Source organism: Equus asinus, chromosome 2 (genome assembly GCF_041296235.1).
Source record: "Equus asinus isolate D_3611 breed Donkey chromosome 2, EquAss-T2T_v2, whole genome shotgun sequence".
Classification (NCBI taxonomy): Eukaryota; Metazoa; Chordata; class Mammalia; order Perissodactyla; family Equidae; genus Equus; species Equus asinus.
In genome coordinates this window covers 58,005,826-58,020,327 of record NC_091791.1, presented here as the reverse complement: position 1 = coordinate 58,020,327, position 14,502 = coordinate 58,005,826, and the positions used below count along the sequence as shown (strand labels likewise).

The window sequence follows — 14,502 nt, the reverse complement described above, 5'->3', positions numbered from 1 at the left end:
GTATTCTCCGCTGAGTGGGCACCCGTGGGATGGATGGAGTTGCTCATGGAAAGGAATGCTCTTTCCCTCAAGTGCCTTTCATCCATTCTTCAAAACTTCTGAGTGCCTTCTGTGCGCCAGGCACTAGCCTGGGTGCTGGAATTACCCCTGAGAGCAAGACAGCAACCCCTGCCCTCCCAGAGACACAGTGTGGGTGGGGAAACAGACAGAAGCGAATGATTACAATTCTGACAAGTGTAATGGCAAAGTCTACAAGAGGGTATAGCTTAACTTAGCCCGTCCTTTGGGTAAGGAGTAAGAGCTTAGAGCCAGCTAGCCCGGGTTCAAATCCCTGTTCCCCGGGTTCTAGCTGGGGGACCTGCGAAGCTCCACAGCCCCTCTATGTCTCTGTTTCCCATGTGGAAGTGAGCAGAATGATGGCACCTGCCTTGAGGGGTATAAGATGGACTCAATGCATCAAAACCTGTAAAGCCCTGAAAACCTGGCTCTGGTGAACCCCAAATAAATACTAGCTGTTGAGGTTGCTGCGATACTGTCTATATCTTACCCATCATCTGGGGGTATGAGTCCTGGTCCCTCCAACTTGCACTGCTTCCCACTGCAATTCCCCACCACAGCCTCATACACACAGCTCGGCCAGAATTAACCAGAATTCCCACAGTGCTCTGTTCCAGCATCCTGCGGTTCAGCCCATCTGGTTTGAGGCTCCAATTAGAATCCTCGATGGGGCTGGCCCCGTGGCCGAGTGGTTAAGTTCGCGCGTTCCGCTGCAGGCGGCCCAGTGTTTCATTGATTCGAATCCTGGGCACGGACATGGCACTGTTCATCAAACCACGCTGAGGCGGCGTCCCACATGCCACAACTAGAAGGACCCACAACGAAGAATATACAACTATGTACCGGGGGGCTTTGGGGAGAAAGAGGAAAAAATAAAATCTTTTAAAAAAAAGAAGAATCCCTGAATTCTGGGCTCCTCATTGTACAGAGAAATAAATGCTTCATCTTTTCTTCTTAACCAGATTGCGAGCTCCTTGAAGCCAGACTTTCTCACTCCTGTACTGCGAAAACATTTCGTTGAGAAAAACAAGTGGCAACAAAGTAACAGGGTGGGCGGTGGGGCCACAGGAGCACGGGCTCTGGAATCAGACAGACCTGGGTCATGAGCCCCGCTCTGCCACCTCGAGTCGCCTCACTTGGACAGGTTGCTGAGACCCTCTGAGCCTCCTTTTCCCATCTGTGAAATGCGGGTAGTGCCAGCTGCCGCTCAGAGCTGTGGCGGGCACCTGCAGGGAGCTGAGTGGTGCTTGCTCGTGCGCAGTAGACGCTCAGTAGCTGGCGGTTGCCACTAGTCTGTCAGGGCCGTGCTGCAGAGGAGCCCCAGCCCAGCCCGGGCAGCATGCCCGGAAGAGGCAGCCAAGCACAGGAAGTACACGAGGTCAAAAGGAAAATGAGCTCTCAGAGATGTCCTCTGATCGCTACGGTGTACACTGGGTCGAATGGAACACAATTTGCTGTCGGGCTTTCTTCCTCTCCTAATCCCATAGATGCTTCTTTTGCTATTTTTATTAAACCAACAGGAACTGAAAGTATTCATTTAACTGTATCCAATGAACCATTAAGAAATGCATATGAACAGAGATTGTGTAATTCCCAAACTGCCATGCCTCATCATCGGCTCCCCGGTCCGAGAAATACTACAGCTCTTCAACTACACTCTGTTCCTAAGAAATTTCCTGGGTTGGTTTTACACGTTACTCAAGAGTTATGACAGAGGATATAAAAAACTCCTCCCACTCCATGATGTCCTTCAAAGGTGACCACACGTGGGATAAACATATATAGAAAAGCTATGTGGGGAGGGTCATTGTCTCTGCAAGTCTCATGGTACCTGAGCCTCCTGGGCTGTTGAAAAGAGGTCATGGCAGCTCCTGCTTCATCTCTGTTTAGTATTCAGAGGCATTTATAAATCAAGAGAATTTTGCACAGAAGGAGCCTCCAAACATAATTCTAGACCCAGAGAAATCTCACTCATTTTGGCAAGGGTGGAGATGAAATTTACCTTTACTTACCAAACTCTTGAGATCAAGTGAATGAATCATGCAAACAAGACCGAGGGAGGGGAGAGATTTCTTAATTTAAGAAGACTTGAGAGGGGGCTGGCCTGGTGGTGCAGTGGTTAAGTTCGCCAGCTCCACTTTGGTGGCCTAGGGTTCATGGGTTCAGATAACGGGTGTGGACGTACACACCGCTCATCAAGTCATGCTATGGCGGCATCCCACGTACAAAATAGAGGAAGATTGGCACAGATGTTAGCTCAGCGACAATCTTCCTCACAAAAAAATAAAAAAGAAGAGAAAACTTGAGAATAAACTTTTTTAAGACCACAGTTTAGTCAAGACATGCTGATTATAAACCATCCTTACCTAAATTCCCGTTTTCAAATATTCACTAAGACAGTTTCTTCACTAATCAGCCTGTATTTTGCCCCAGATTAGTCAACTTGACCATGAAATTAAAAAAATGGTTGGAGGCTGGAAAAGGGAGTTGGCCTTTCTTTGGTGGTGGCAAAAATTGGGCAATGCAGAAGAAAAGGAGAGAGAGGAGAAGAAAAAACAGAGGAGAGGAATGAACTGGTCCACCCAGAACTGACTTTAAACAGAAAGTAACCTGACCCTAGACAGTGAAAACTGGGAACAGAACTCTTGAATCCACGCACTCCTACAGACACTACTAAGCCCTGCCCATATCAGTCACCCAGGCCTTTGCCCCAGACTCTTCAGAATGACATATTTTCTGAATCAATAGCCAGGACCCACAACAGAAGGGAAACAGCATATCTGAAATGAACACTGACTCAGAAAACCCAAGGCCTCTGGGCAGAGCTCTCTCAAACCCCAGCCTTGGCTACCTGCCGCCTGAATCCCTCTCAAGCCCTCTGGGGGTTCGGTCAGCCCCGACTCTGGGAGGCTCAGCTCACCAAAGCACAGTGCCCACCCTTTCCCCCTTGTTGGTAGGTGGAGGCAGTTGGGAGATTGTGGGTGATCCTCTACTTGTTTCTGGGAGGTTCCTTTTGTCACCGGCAGCCCCTCCACTATTGCCAAGAGGCATCTGGGGCGGGGTGTCTGTCCTGCGCCGCTCAGCTTATGTTGAGAAGACACCATTTCCAGGCAGCCCAGGCAGGAAAGCCTTTGGCCCACGTTCCTTTCAGACTTCAGCAAGGCGGACACTGTGGGGTCCACCGTGGGTTGGTTCTTGTTAAAATCCTGAAACCTTTCCCTGCTTGAGGAGGAAGGTCCTAGATACAGAAGAGGCTGGAAGACTCTGCACCTTCCCCCAGGTTGTGCCTCAGGGAGAAAACCTGCCGGTCCTTTGCAGTGGAATCAAGATTTCAGAGGGAGCGTGAGAACCAGGGAGAAGTAGAGGCCTCTGCCACCTTTCATGCCCGTGGTGTCCTGCATTTATTTCTACCAGTCAGTTTCCCTGCTATGGTGTGGAACCGAAAGTGTGGTCTACCCTCCATCCCACTTCCTCCTCTCCAAGGGAGACAGTAAAAGGAGGGGAGAGGGCATCAGACTAAGCCAGCAGGGACCCGGGGTCCTGGCTCTGCCACCAGCTGAGCAATGGATTGTGGGGAAAGTCTCTAGCTTCATTTCTTCCTCCTCCAAACATGGGGTTTCCACACTTTGGGTGAGAATCTCTGAAATGGCATGTAGAATTTAAATAATACACATGAATTCTCCTGGGGAGAAGGGTCTGTGGGCTGAAAGAGTCCCCCCGACCCCATGAAGATAAAAGGTCATGTGTAAGGGCTCTGTTCTCTGACTCGGGGCATTTCCTGGGCTCACCATTTGACAGACTTTTACACAGGCTCGTACCTCAGTGACCTCCCACTCGCAGCCCAGCCATCTGCCCCGGGGCTCTCTGATTCCCCTCCAGGACTCCCGCCACCCACAATTACAATTCTCTTTGTTTCACAAAGCCTTGTTTTTGGCTGCTGAGCCAAGAGGTCAAGTTCCCCCATGATGACACTGCCACCTCTCAACAACTGGTCACCAGTGTGCGTGCCTTCCGCTGGCATGTCCGCAGGGGTCGGGGGAAGGATTCCAAGGACGCTGTTGTGAGCTGGGCAGTGAACACTTCTCCATCCAAGACCTTCCTCCTCAAGCAGAGAAAGCATTCAGGATTTTAACAAGAACCAACCCACAGTGACCCAGAGTGCTTGCCCCCGCTGAAATCTGAAAGAAAAGTGGGCCAAAGGCTTTTGCATCCAGGCTGCCGGGAAATGGTATCTTTTCAGCATGAGCTGAGCAGCCCAGGAAGTGAACCAGACTCCTCTCTCCAGCTCTTCCCTGTGCCTCTACTTCTTGTTTCCACTAAACAGCTGTGGTCCCACTGAGCCACGCACCAACAGCCCAGGAACGGGCAGGAGAGTGTGGAAGCGGCATTTACAGTTAACCCAGCTGATTGTGATTTGCTCTGCCCACCTACACCAGCCCTCAGCTCCACACCTTTATAAGCTTTCCATCTCTTCCAACTCTGAGTTCTTAGCTCTGACTCCCTCCCGGGCTGTGAGCTCCCTGGGGCAGGGACTGTGTCTGGGTCAGCCTTGGGTACCCCGTGTCTGCTGAATTGGAGAAGGGCACTCAAGGAGGGCCAACGGGAATCGAGGGGTCTCCTGTTCCCCTGCCTCTGGCTGAAATGCCAATAATAGGGGCCAAGATGGAAGGGTGAGAAGGCAGCAAAGTCGACAGACATCAGCTGAGGCTCAGGGCACTGTCGCTCTCCTCCAGTCTGAGCTTTTGTTTATTCGCTGTCTGGGTTGCCCCTCCCCAGTGGGATGACATGGCGGAAAGGAAACCACCAGCCAGACATGGACAGGAGGGCCTCCCCCAGGCTGCCCAGGGGGGCGAAGGGGCGCTTTTGCCAAGAGATGGGAAATAGGGTGAGTGAGCTTGGGGCACCCACCCCCAGGGGAAGTCCCACAGCCCTCACCATGAATGGTGTGACTTTGCCCAAAGGCCACAAAGGAGGAGAGGAGTGACTGTTTCTCCTGCGGCCACTGTGTCCTCCGCCAGGGTCAGCAGGGGGCCTCCTCCAAAGGCATTCTTCAGCTCGGTCAGGGACCCCTTGGCCATCTGGGGAAGCCTACAGACCTGGCAGGCCAGCCCCAAATATCCCACAATGGCATATTGATTATTTTGAATTCAAGTTACTTGAGAGGCAGCCAATGCGGAAAAAAAAAAGCATTTTGACCTCCCTCTCTCTGTTCTCCCACGGGCAAGCTACCCTTCCAGCGTCAGGAGATAGACATCCATGTCACCAGAGCTGGGGAATTCAGGGCTGAGCTGCCTGTGTGAACAAACCTTGTTACAAGAAGCCCAAACTCTGCTTAAATTCCTCACTAATTACGTTCCCCCAACCTAAGCTTCCTTGTCCTGTCGTTCCTTACAAATTTATTGTCTCTTTATATAAAAGATATATACCCTGCCTGCTTTGTTCACTTTCTGAGCATCATTTTCATGATTCTCCCATGCACACATAATGAAACTGGGTTTCTCTCCTGTTAATCTGATCTTGTGTCAATTTTACTATTAATCCAGCCATAAGAACAGGACAAGGGCAGAAAGGGGTAATTTGCCCCTCCCCGACAGATCCCTTCACAGAATTCTGTTTTAAAATACAGAAGATACATAAGATTTCCATGGAAACAATCACTTCGAATACCAGTAATCAAAATCTTTTAAGACTTGTGATATGGTGATATATGTGCATCTTTACGAATGCATTAAATAACAAACTCTAGGAGCAAGTCTAATAATTAGCTTAATTTTGAAGTAGGGATGAGCTTAAATGATATTTTGAGATACCCACAACCACCATAAGGTAATATGAAAATATCTGTGATTTCTATGGGTGACAAAGTCACAGGCACTGTTGACACTACTGTGGTTTGACGCCCACATCCATGATGGAAAAAATGCTCAATTTCAGTTAGAGTTATTCCCATTCAAGCCCACAGACTCCTTTGAATTCTATTTGTGGAGCTGTGAGGTTAGGAATCCTCACCCTGGATCCCTCCACAGTACTGGGACAACGGTGACACTTGTGGGGCAGCTGTTCTCCATCTGGCTAGACATTAGAATCGCCTGGTGAGGGGACGCCTGGCCCCACTCCCGACCACCTGAACTGGAATCCCTGAGGATTCCAGCATCTGGTGTGTGTTTTTTTAAACTCCCCAGGGGATTTTAGATTCTACCATTCAGCCAGAGTGAAGGCCACCAGCTAGAGGAACAGAATCAAGGGGAGTGAGCCCCGCTGGGTTAGAGGGCCAGGTGCTAGAGCAAGCCTGAAGTCTGCTCCCAAGACAGGAGCCTGGGCATCGCCGCCCACTCATCAAGCCTTCACCTCCTGGGCGCTGGCCCGGGTTGGGCTTGTGCTGGGCCTGGAGAACTCTGTGGAGGCCGTCCTTGACCGTGCTCCTTCTGGCCTTGGCCTGGTGATGCTCTTGGGCTGGGCCTTCCCTCCGAGCTGTCACACCCTACACAGCTGTGCTCTCTCTTCTGAGCCCTACACTCTGGTGCCTCCACAGCCTGTCCTCACCAACCTCACCCCCAGACGACTGCCTTACAGACTCCTAGGGCACCACTTACATTGTGTTCTATGAAAATGGTGCCCCCTAGAGTTGTGCAAGGAGGGGAGCTTCCACCACCCCCCCCACCCTGCAACTAGAATGCAAACTCCTTGAGGGCAGGCTCTGTTCTACTCCCCACTGCTTCTGGCACCAGGCCACGCACACTCTAGAAGTATTCTAAAGAATTCCTTTCTGTTCTCTGCATCTCACTTCCCCTGTAAGAGAAGGCGCAGGGGAGTAATCATTCTGGACTCTACCAGTTCAGCCATTTAAGATTCTTCTCACACAGGCCCCGTGACCTATTGGTTAAGTTTAGTGCACTCTGTTTCAGTGGCCTGGGTTCAGTTCCCAGGAGTGGACCTATACCACTCAGCAGTGGCCAGGTTTTGGCGGCAACCCACATACAAAATAGAGGAAGACTAACACAGGTGGTAGCTCAGGGCAAATCTTCCTCAGCAAAGGAAAAACAAAAGATTCTTCTCCAGAACCCATTCACTTGTTTATTCATTTCAGTCCACAAATATTTGAGTACCTACTATGTGCCTAGTGCTATTCTAGGTGCCTGGGCTGTAGCAATGAAGAAAAGGTACAAATCTTTGCCCTCACAGAGCTTACAATTTAGCAGGATGGAGATGAGGAGTGGGAGAGACACTAAGTGACACATAATGCTTGAGGAAATTATACAGTGTGCTGGGGGGAAATGAGCAAACAAGAGGACAGGTGGGTGGAAGCAGGTTGCACTCTTCTTGAATGGTGTGGTCAGGGGAGCTTATCTGAGAAGGTGATATCTGAGCGAAGGCTTGAAGGAGGTGAAGGGGTTAGCCAGGTGGAGAGCCCACCCATGCAGGAGCCTGAGGGCTACCTGTCCCCTTCCAGAGAAAAGTAGGAGCCAGCCTCAAACCCTGGAGAGACAGAGTGAAAAGTCTCAGGCCTGTCCCTGGGGAAAACAAGGAAGAAATGGAGGAAGGGGTTTTAGACCTTGAGCTTCAAGAGGAAGTAGCAAAGCAAAGACCCAGTTCCCTTCTTACTTTCTACAAAAGCCAAGATGACAACGGCATTGGACTGCTCCAGTGAGAGCCAAGGATAACCAGCCTCCAACTCAGCCAAACGATGGGGGAAGTGGGGCTGGAGGAAGTGAAACCCATGAGCCAGAAGCCTTGGAGGACTCCTCCCCACTGCTGCCCCACCCCAGCCCAGCAGCTCTGGACTCCGGGGCTGGATGCCTTCCCTCTGCTCCATCCAGGCCCCAGCACCTTTGGTGGATGACGCACATCACCTGCCCTCTCCCTGTGTTCCTTCAACTCATCGAGCACAGTCCTGTTTCCCGGTCTTTGCACTTTGTCTTGTCTTTGCCCTGAATCTCTGTCCCCAGATACTTCTGTGATGCACTGTCACCTCACTTCTATTCTCAAATGTCGCCTCTGCCCACCCTATCCTATCAAAAATGCCCACCACCTCTACCCCTCTGTTCCTTCCTATGCCCCTGCCCTGGTTACCACAACCTGCCATCAGACTCTGTACCAATGTATCGATCGTCTGTCTCCAGCGCTAGAAAGTGAGCTCCATCAGCGCTAGGACTGTGTCGTGCTCATCACTGTGTCCCCAGAGTTTAGACCAGTGCCCGGCACACACTAGGCACCCTGTTCTGCCCTTTACTGGGGTCAGGAGATGCTGGGGAAACTCCCGAAGCAATAACCAGATTCTTTGGAAATATCTTTCTCACAAAAGATACTCACCAATTGTACTGGGTTGAATAGTGTCCCCCAAAATTCATGTCCACTGGAACCCCAGAATGTGACCTTGCTTGAAAAGAGGTCTTTGCAGATGTAATCAAGTAAAATGAGGTCATCCTGGATTAGGATGAGCCCTAATCCAATTCTCCTTACAAGAGGAAGATTTGGAACAGAGGAAAGATGTGAGTCAGAGGGAGAAGGCCAGGTGACACGGTGGCAGAGACTGGAGTGATGTACCTACAAGCCAAGGATGGCCAGCCACCACCAGCAGCTGGGAGAAGGGAAAGAAGGACTCTCCCTTAGAGCCTTTGAAGGGAACAGAGCCCTGCTGACACCTGACCTCTGACTTCGGTTCTCCAGAACCATGAACTAGCACATTCCTGGGTTCAGCCAGGCAGCTGGTGACTTTGTTAGGGCAGCCCTGGGAAACTAACACACCAGTGCTACCCGGGACTTTAGTCTCATTAGTGGTCAAAGGCGGATCCATTCCTTTGCTGGGTGCCCATCTCTAGAGGGACCCAGAAGCATAAGGCACACCCCTGCCCTCGAGGAGATTTCAATCTAGTTGGGAAGACACGACTTACAGCTTGTCTTGCAAAGACTTCCCTGCCCATTCTCGTAACTGCGTCTTCCAGAAAGAGGAAGTGATGGGCTCACAGTGAAGCAAACATAGGTTGTGAAGGGCGTCCGCTGACTGAGGGGAAAGGGTGATGAGTCCCTGCCGACACTGGGCAATGCTGTCCAACGGCATGTGGTGCCAGTCACGGCTGTCACTTCCAATGTTCTACCCACACTTTTAAAAAACAAAGAGAAATAGGTGAAATTAGTTTTAATAAGATATTTTATTTAACCCCAAACATCCAACTTATCTTTTAATATGTAATCAATATAAAAATCATTAGTAAGATATTTTCTTTCTTCTTTCCTACTAAATTATCAAGATCCAGCATGCACTTTGTAGTTACGGTACGCCGCAATTCAGGCCAGCCACATTCCAAGTGCTCAGTGGCCACCTGCGGCTAGAGGTTACCCCGCTGGACACTGCAGTCACAGAAGCTTCCAGACCAAGTAGCAGTGCTTCAGGTGGGGCCCACGGATCCCCAGGGCTTCACGCATGCGCTTTGGGAGTCCACTAGTTTCCCTAAAACCATTAGTCAAAATTTGAGGGCATGTGCCTTTCCCTCAGGAGAGGGCTGATAGTTCTGTCAGGTTTCAAAGGAGCCTGGGCCCCTGACAGGTTAAGGGTCCCTGCAGCGGGTCCAGAATTTGTGGCTGAAGATTGAGGCCGGCTCCTCCACTTTGCAGCACGGGAGCCTGTGGGCAGAGAAGGGGTGCCCTCCTCAAGGGAGCAGAGTAGATTCCTGACACAGCTTGGAGGAGAAGCCATGCGTCGGGACCCTCGGACCTTGCTCCCTGCCCTGGAGGGCCACGGAGACTCTTGGTGTGACATCAGCAGCGGGGGAAGGGGTGGGGAAGGGAGCCAAAGTCAGACGGCAGCAGTTTCCACAGCTCTTGCGCCCACAAGTGTGACACATCCTTCTGCCCTCATCTTTGTTCTCATACAAGTTTCCACGGAAAGCTCAACTTCCTCTCTTTGTGCTCTTGCCCCATCTTCCTCGTCAAGAGCCCAGCACCCGTGGGTCTCCACCCTGCCCCTCAGAGGAGGCTCCCAGTAGAGGCCCTTTACCCCCCACCCCGGGCAGACCTGCAGGGAGCACAGGGAGCATCAGAATCCCCTGGCCGGTGTGGAAAACGTAGGTGCCCCACACCCATGGCACCTGAACCCCTGGGAAAATCGCCTGGGAGCCCTCTGCTGACAGAGCCCTGGGGGTGCTGTTCGCCTTTGCACTTGTTCCTTTTCCTAAGGAAGGAGGCATGGCAGAGTGAGAGCTGGGCTTTGCAGTCACCTGAATTTTGAAGGCGGAGTCCTGCCTCCTTCCAGCTCTGTGACTTTGGACAAGTTTTTGATGTAATCTCCCTGAGTCTCTATTTCCTTGCAGGCAGAATGGAGAAAATACGAGATGAAATCATTGCAAGCTCTTCATCCTGGCCGGTGCCAGCCTCCTGGGCCCGCCCTCCCCACCCCACCCCACCCCACCCCACCCCCCCCCCCCGCTCCCCGGGTCCCCCATCTAACTGGGAAGGTTCTTTCGAGGATGTGGTCTAGTGGCTCAAAGAAGAACCAAACGTTTGAGACACCAGCACGTTTAGGGCCAAGACACTTCCTTGAGTTTCTCTCAAGATGCCAAAAGAAAGATAACCATAGTTGTTTTCCCCAAAGGATGGAAAAGGGATATTCCTGCAACCAATTTCAGAGTCTTGACATGATCCCAAGCAACTCTGCACATTTCCCTCAAAGCCAGTGGCTGGGATCCTGCAGTTTCCACTGACAGAAATGTTAATGTTGACCCCTAGCCACACTCAGAGATGATGAAATTTTAAAAGTCCGTAAAATCCCAAGTAACAAATTGTTTCAGAAAGTCCCATGTTGGATTACTCCTAAAGATCCCCTGAGGGGGTGCCATGAGGAACAAGCAGGGGTTGCCCTTTCCCGTGCCGGGCGGATGATGCGGGAGCAGGGAGCAGCTCCAGCCTTGGCTTCCCCGAACATTCTGCCATCCGCACTCTCTTCCCCTCCTCCCCTGCATGAACCTCCACTCCACGCAGGCCAGTCTCCTCCTGGTGCCTGAACTCTGTTCAGCCACCCCAGCCTGAGTCCTTGTCATCACATGTGCCCTCTTTTCCTCCCCATCCCTTCTCATCCTTCAAGTCCCATCTCCTCCAAGAAGTTTCCAGGCCTCTCCAGCTCCCTGAGTTTTCAGGCTCCCTCTTCTGTGTTCCCAAAGCTTTGGATACCTGCACTTCCTCCTTCCTGCTTCCTCCATCCTTCACTTCCCATCTCCCCTTTACTGGAAGCTGGAAGCCTGGGTCCCCAGGCAGGGCCCGGTGCCGGGCCTTGCACAAAAGAAGCGCTCAGTAAACCTTTACTGATTGCCGGGTCTGATAAACGCTTCAAGGGGTAGAAGAGAAAATTTGAATTAACTTAGGGCCTAGACACAAATTATATCAGCCTAAGAACTGGGCCTACATGACTCATGTTTATGTCAAGTCCCATTGAACCTGAAGTTGCAAAAGAGGAAACAAGGGTTGCTACAAAACAGATTAACCACAGTGTGCACACATCTTGTTTGTTATCTGCATGAGATGCTTTTGGTTTCAGAAACACAGGCCTATTGCAAGATTAGTTTTGGGGCCAGGAACTAGGTCAGCTGGAGACAGTGAGAGATGGACCTCTACTTAGGTTTAGGACCTCTGTCACATTCAGAAACACTTTTCCATAAATGGGCTTCCCTTTAGCAAAACGAATCACAAAGTCAAGGTGAAAGCATATTGAGAAGGAAAAAATCCTGCCCAGGGTGGGTTTTTCCTGAGTCATTAGCTTGTTTTATTTCATGGACACGGTGTTGAACTGTGTAATCGATCTAGTTTCCCTTTTCTCATTGGTTTCTAAGAAGCTCAGAGTCAATCCTGTGACCTACCAAAGTGAGGGTGTCCACTTCTGTATTATTCTCTTGGCTGGCTCCATTTTATGTTCATATCTTCATTTTTTTCCTCTATTTTTCTCATCAACCTGGTGAAATTTACCTTAAGTCCTATTTAGAATAAGGAGGAGGATAAGGGAAGAGAAGGGAAAAACATGGTCTTCGCCCTTGAGGCATCAGGAATAGATGGTTAATCAGGTCACTTCCGCCGGCTGGCTCTAAGAAATGCCAATGTCTTGGACTCAAATGGAGGACATTACTAGGTTCATAGAATCTTAGTTACAATGACCAACCGCTAAGATAGTAAACAGCCTTTGGTTCCCAGCTCTACTGCTCCTCACTGCCCCTCCAAGCTGGGCTCCAGGGATGACGTTTGGAGCGCATGCACCCTGAGGGCAAGGACTGTGTCTCGCTCCCTGTTGGGGCTCCAGAGCCCAGCGCGGTGCCTGGCCCAAAGTAGGCCCTGCACAATGTGTTGAATTAATAAATGAACAACTGAGTTCACAGATGCTTCACCATCATTGTTGACACTGTGCCGGTGAAGGAAGCTACCCCCAAACCCACACACAGGTACTCTGATCCCACAACACAGACACAGACACAGACACTGCTCACGTAAGCCGTGCACAGTTTTTCAAACGACAATGGAAAGAAAAAATTAGTAAGCTGGCTACTTTATATACAAAAATAACACATTAGAAACAGGTCTGCCTCCAGAATAAAGTAGAAGATTCAAGGGGCCTGGGCAGTCCACACTTAGGTGGCCGGGCTGTGGATGGCCACCAGCAGGGAAAGCCAGTGCTGACCTGGGGGTCTGCCTGGGGCCTCCCCAGGCGAGGCCAGAGGAGTCTCGGGCCTTCAACTTCCCAGAGCTTGCTCAGGCCAGCCCTGGACCACTCTTCCAGCCAGTCAGCACCAGCATGAGTTGGAAAGCAGAACAAGGTAGTGATCAAACTCCAGGGCTGTGGAGTCGACGCTGGTCTCAGATCCCGTCTCAGGTTCAGTATTAGTCAGGGTTCTCCAGAGACACACAACACACGGATTCAGAGAAAGAAAGAGAGAGAGGCCTTTATTTTGAGGAATTGGCTAATGTGATTTAGGGGAAAGTCCAAAATTTACAGGGAAGGCCGGCAGGCTGGAAATTCCCACAGGAGTTGATGCTGCAGTCTTCAGTTCAAGGACAGTTGGGAGACAGGATTCCTTCCTCCCAGGGGACCTCAGTCTTTTCTTTTAAGGCCTTCAAATGATTGGATGAGGCCCACCGACATTATGGGAGGTAATGTGCTTTACTAAAGTCTGCTGATTTAAATGTTAATCTCATCCCCGATGACTGATCATGTCCCCCAGACTTCACATGTTTAAAATTGGAAACCAGTGTGATGGGATAAGGAGGGGGCCTTTGGGAGGGAAGTAGATCATAAGGGTGGAGTCCGCATGAATGCAACTAGTGTCCTTACAGGAGGCCAGAGAGCTAGCTCGCTGTCTTCTCACCCTGTGGGGACACTGCCAGAGATGGCCGTCTGCAGCCCAGAAGAGGGCTCTCACCACAACGCGACCATGCTGGCACCCCGATCTCAGACTTGCCTCCACAACTGTGAGAAATAAATTCCTGTTGTTTGTAAGCCACCCAGTCAATGGAACTTTGTTAGAGCAGCTGAATGAACCAAGACACCATCTAAAAACTACCTTCCCAGCAACATTCAGACTCGTGTTTGACCAAATAACTGGCACCATAGCCTAAGCTGACACATAAAAAATTAGCCATCTCTGGCACTTACCAGCTTTGTGACTTGGGCCTCAGGGATGACATCTGCTTCATAAAGTTGTTGGGAGGGTCAGACAAGGTGCACACACTCCTTTGCACCGTGTGCTTTGCACCGTGTCTGGCATGTGGTGAGTGGGGTCAGGTCTGAGTGAGGCTCCTGGCAGGCAAGTATGAAGGGGATCCAGGCCTCTGGACTTGCACACAAGCGTCAGTGCCAGTTGAACCAGCTTTCCAACCAGGTACATGCGTTCTGCCAGGCTCAGAGAGCAGCAAGGGAGCAGGGGCGCATCCTCACGACCCATTCCTTCTGGGACCACAGGAGCCACAGGTGTCAATTCCCCATCTCTAGATGGCCTGACCATGGGTCATTTTTGAGGACAGTGATGCTAACGCGCTAGCTGAAGGAAAACCAGAGTCCATCCCAAGGAGGACCAGCTTCAGTGACCTGTCTCTGTGTCCTTCAGCATCCTACAGGAAGGATCAGGCCATCAGATACATCCATTCAAGAAAGGATCACCAAGAGGCGCTCTGCAGAAAGTTCATATTGTATGACAAAATTAATTCTAAAAATACACAGCTTATAGCAAAAGCACATGTAAAAGGGAATTATTTCCCTAAGAATTAAAGTCCAAAGTCTAGAAGTTTCCCAGATCTCCACTACCCAGTAGTTTTCAGCCACTGATACTGCCCTAAGATGCCTGAGATAAAATTTAAAATTAAGAAAGAAGGACTTTATTGAAATCATACTGGCCTTAAAAATGTCCATTCCAGGGGCCAGCCCGGTGGCACAGTGGTTAAGTTCGCACATTCCACTTCGGCGGCCCGGGGTTC

General features: G+C 50.6%; 1 protein-coding gene across 5 annotated transcripts in view; it reads right to left on the bottom strand.

Moving 5' to 3' along the window:
- SRGN (serglycin) overlaps positions 1-14,139 on the bottom strand; it is a 52,995-nt gene extending 38,856 nt beyond the window's left edge. The window contains exons 1-5 of one of the 5 annotated variants that reach the window (XM_070489135.1): positions 13,685-14,139; positions 12,713-12,924; positions 11,904-12,017; positions 10,272-10,357; positions 8,949-9,157 (exon numbers count right to left, since the gene is read on the bottom strand). The gene's annotated coding sequence lies outside the window, so the exon portion shown is untranslated. Of the gene's footprint in view, positions 1-8,367; positions 8,652-8,948; positions 9,158-10,271; positions 10,358-11,220; positions 11,466-11,903; positions 12,018-12,712; positions 12,925-13,684 lie in introns of those variants that run through there. The other 4 variants (XM_070489141.1, XM_070489144.1, XM_070489140.1 and 1 more) reach the window with 4 other exon arrangements.
- Positions 14,140-14,502: the final 363 nt, after the last annotated feature.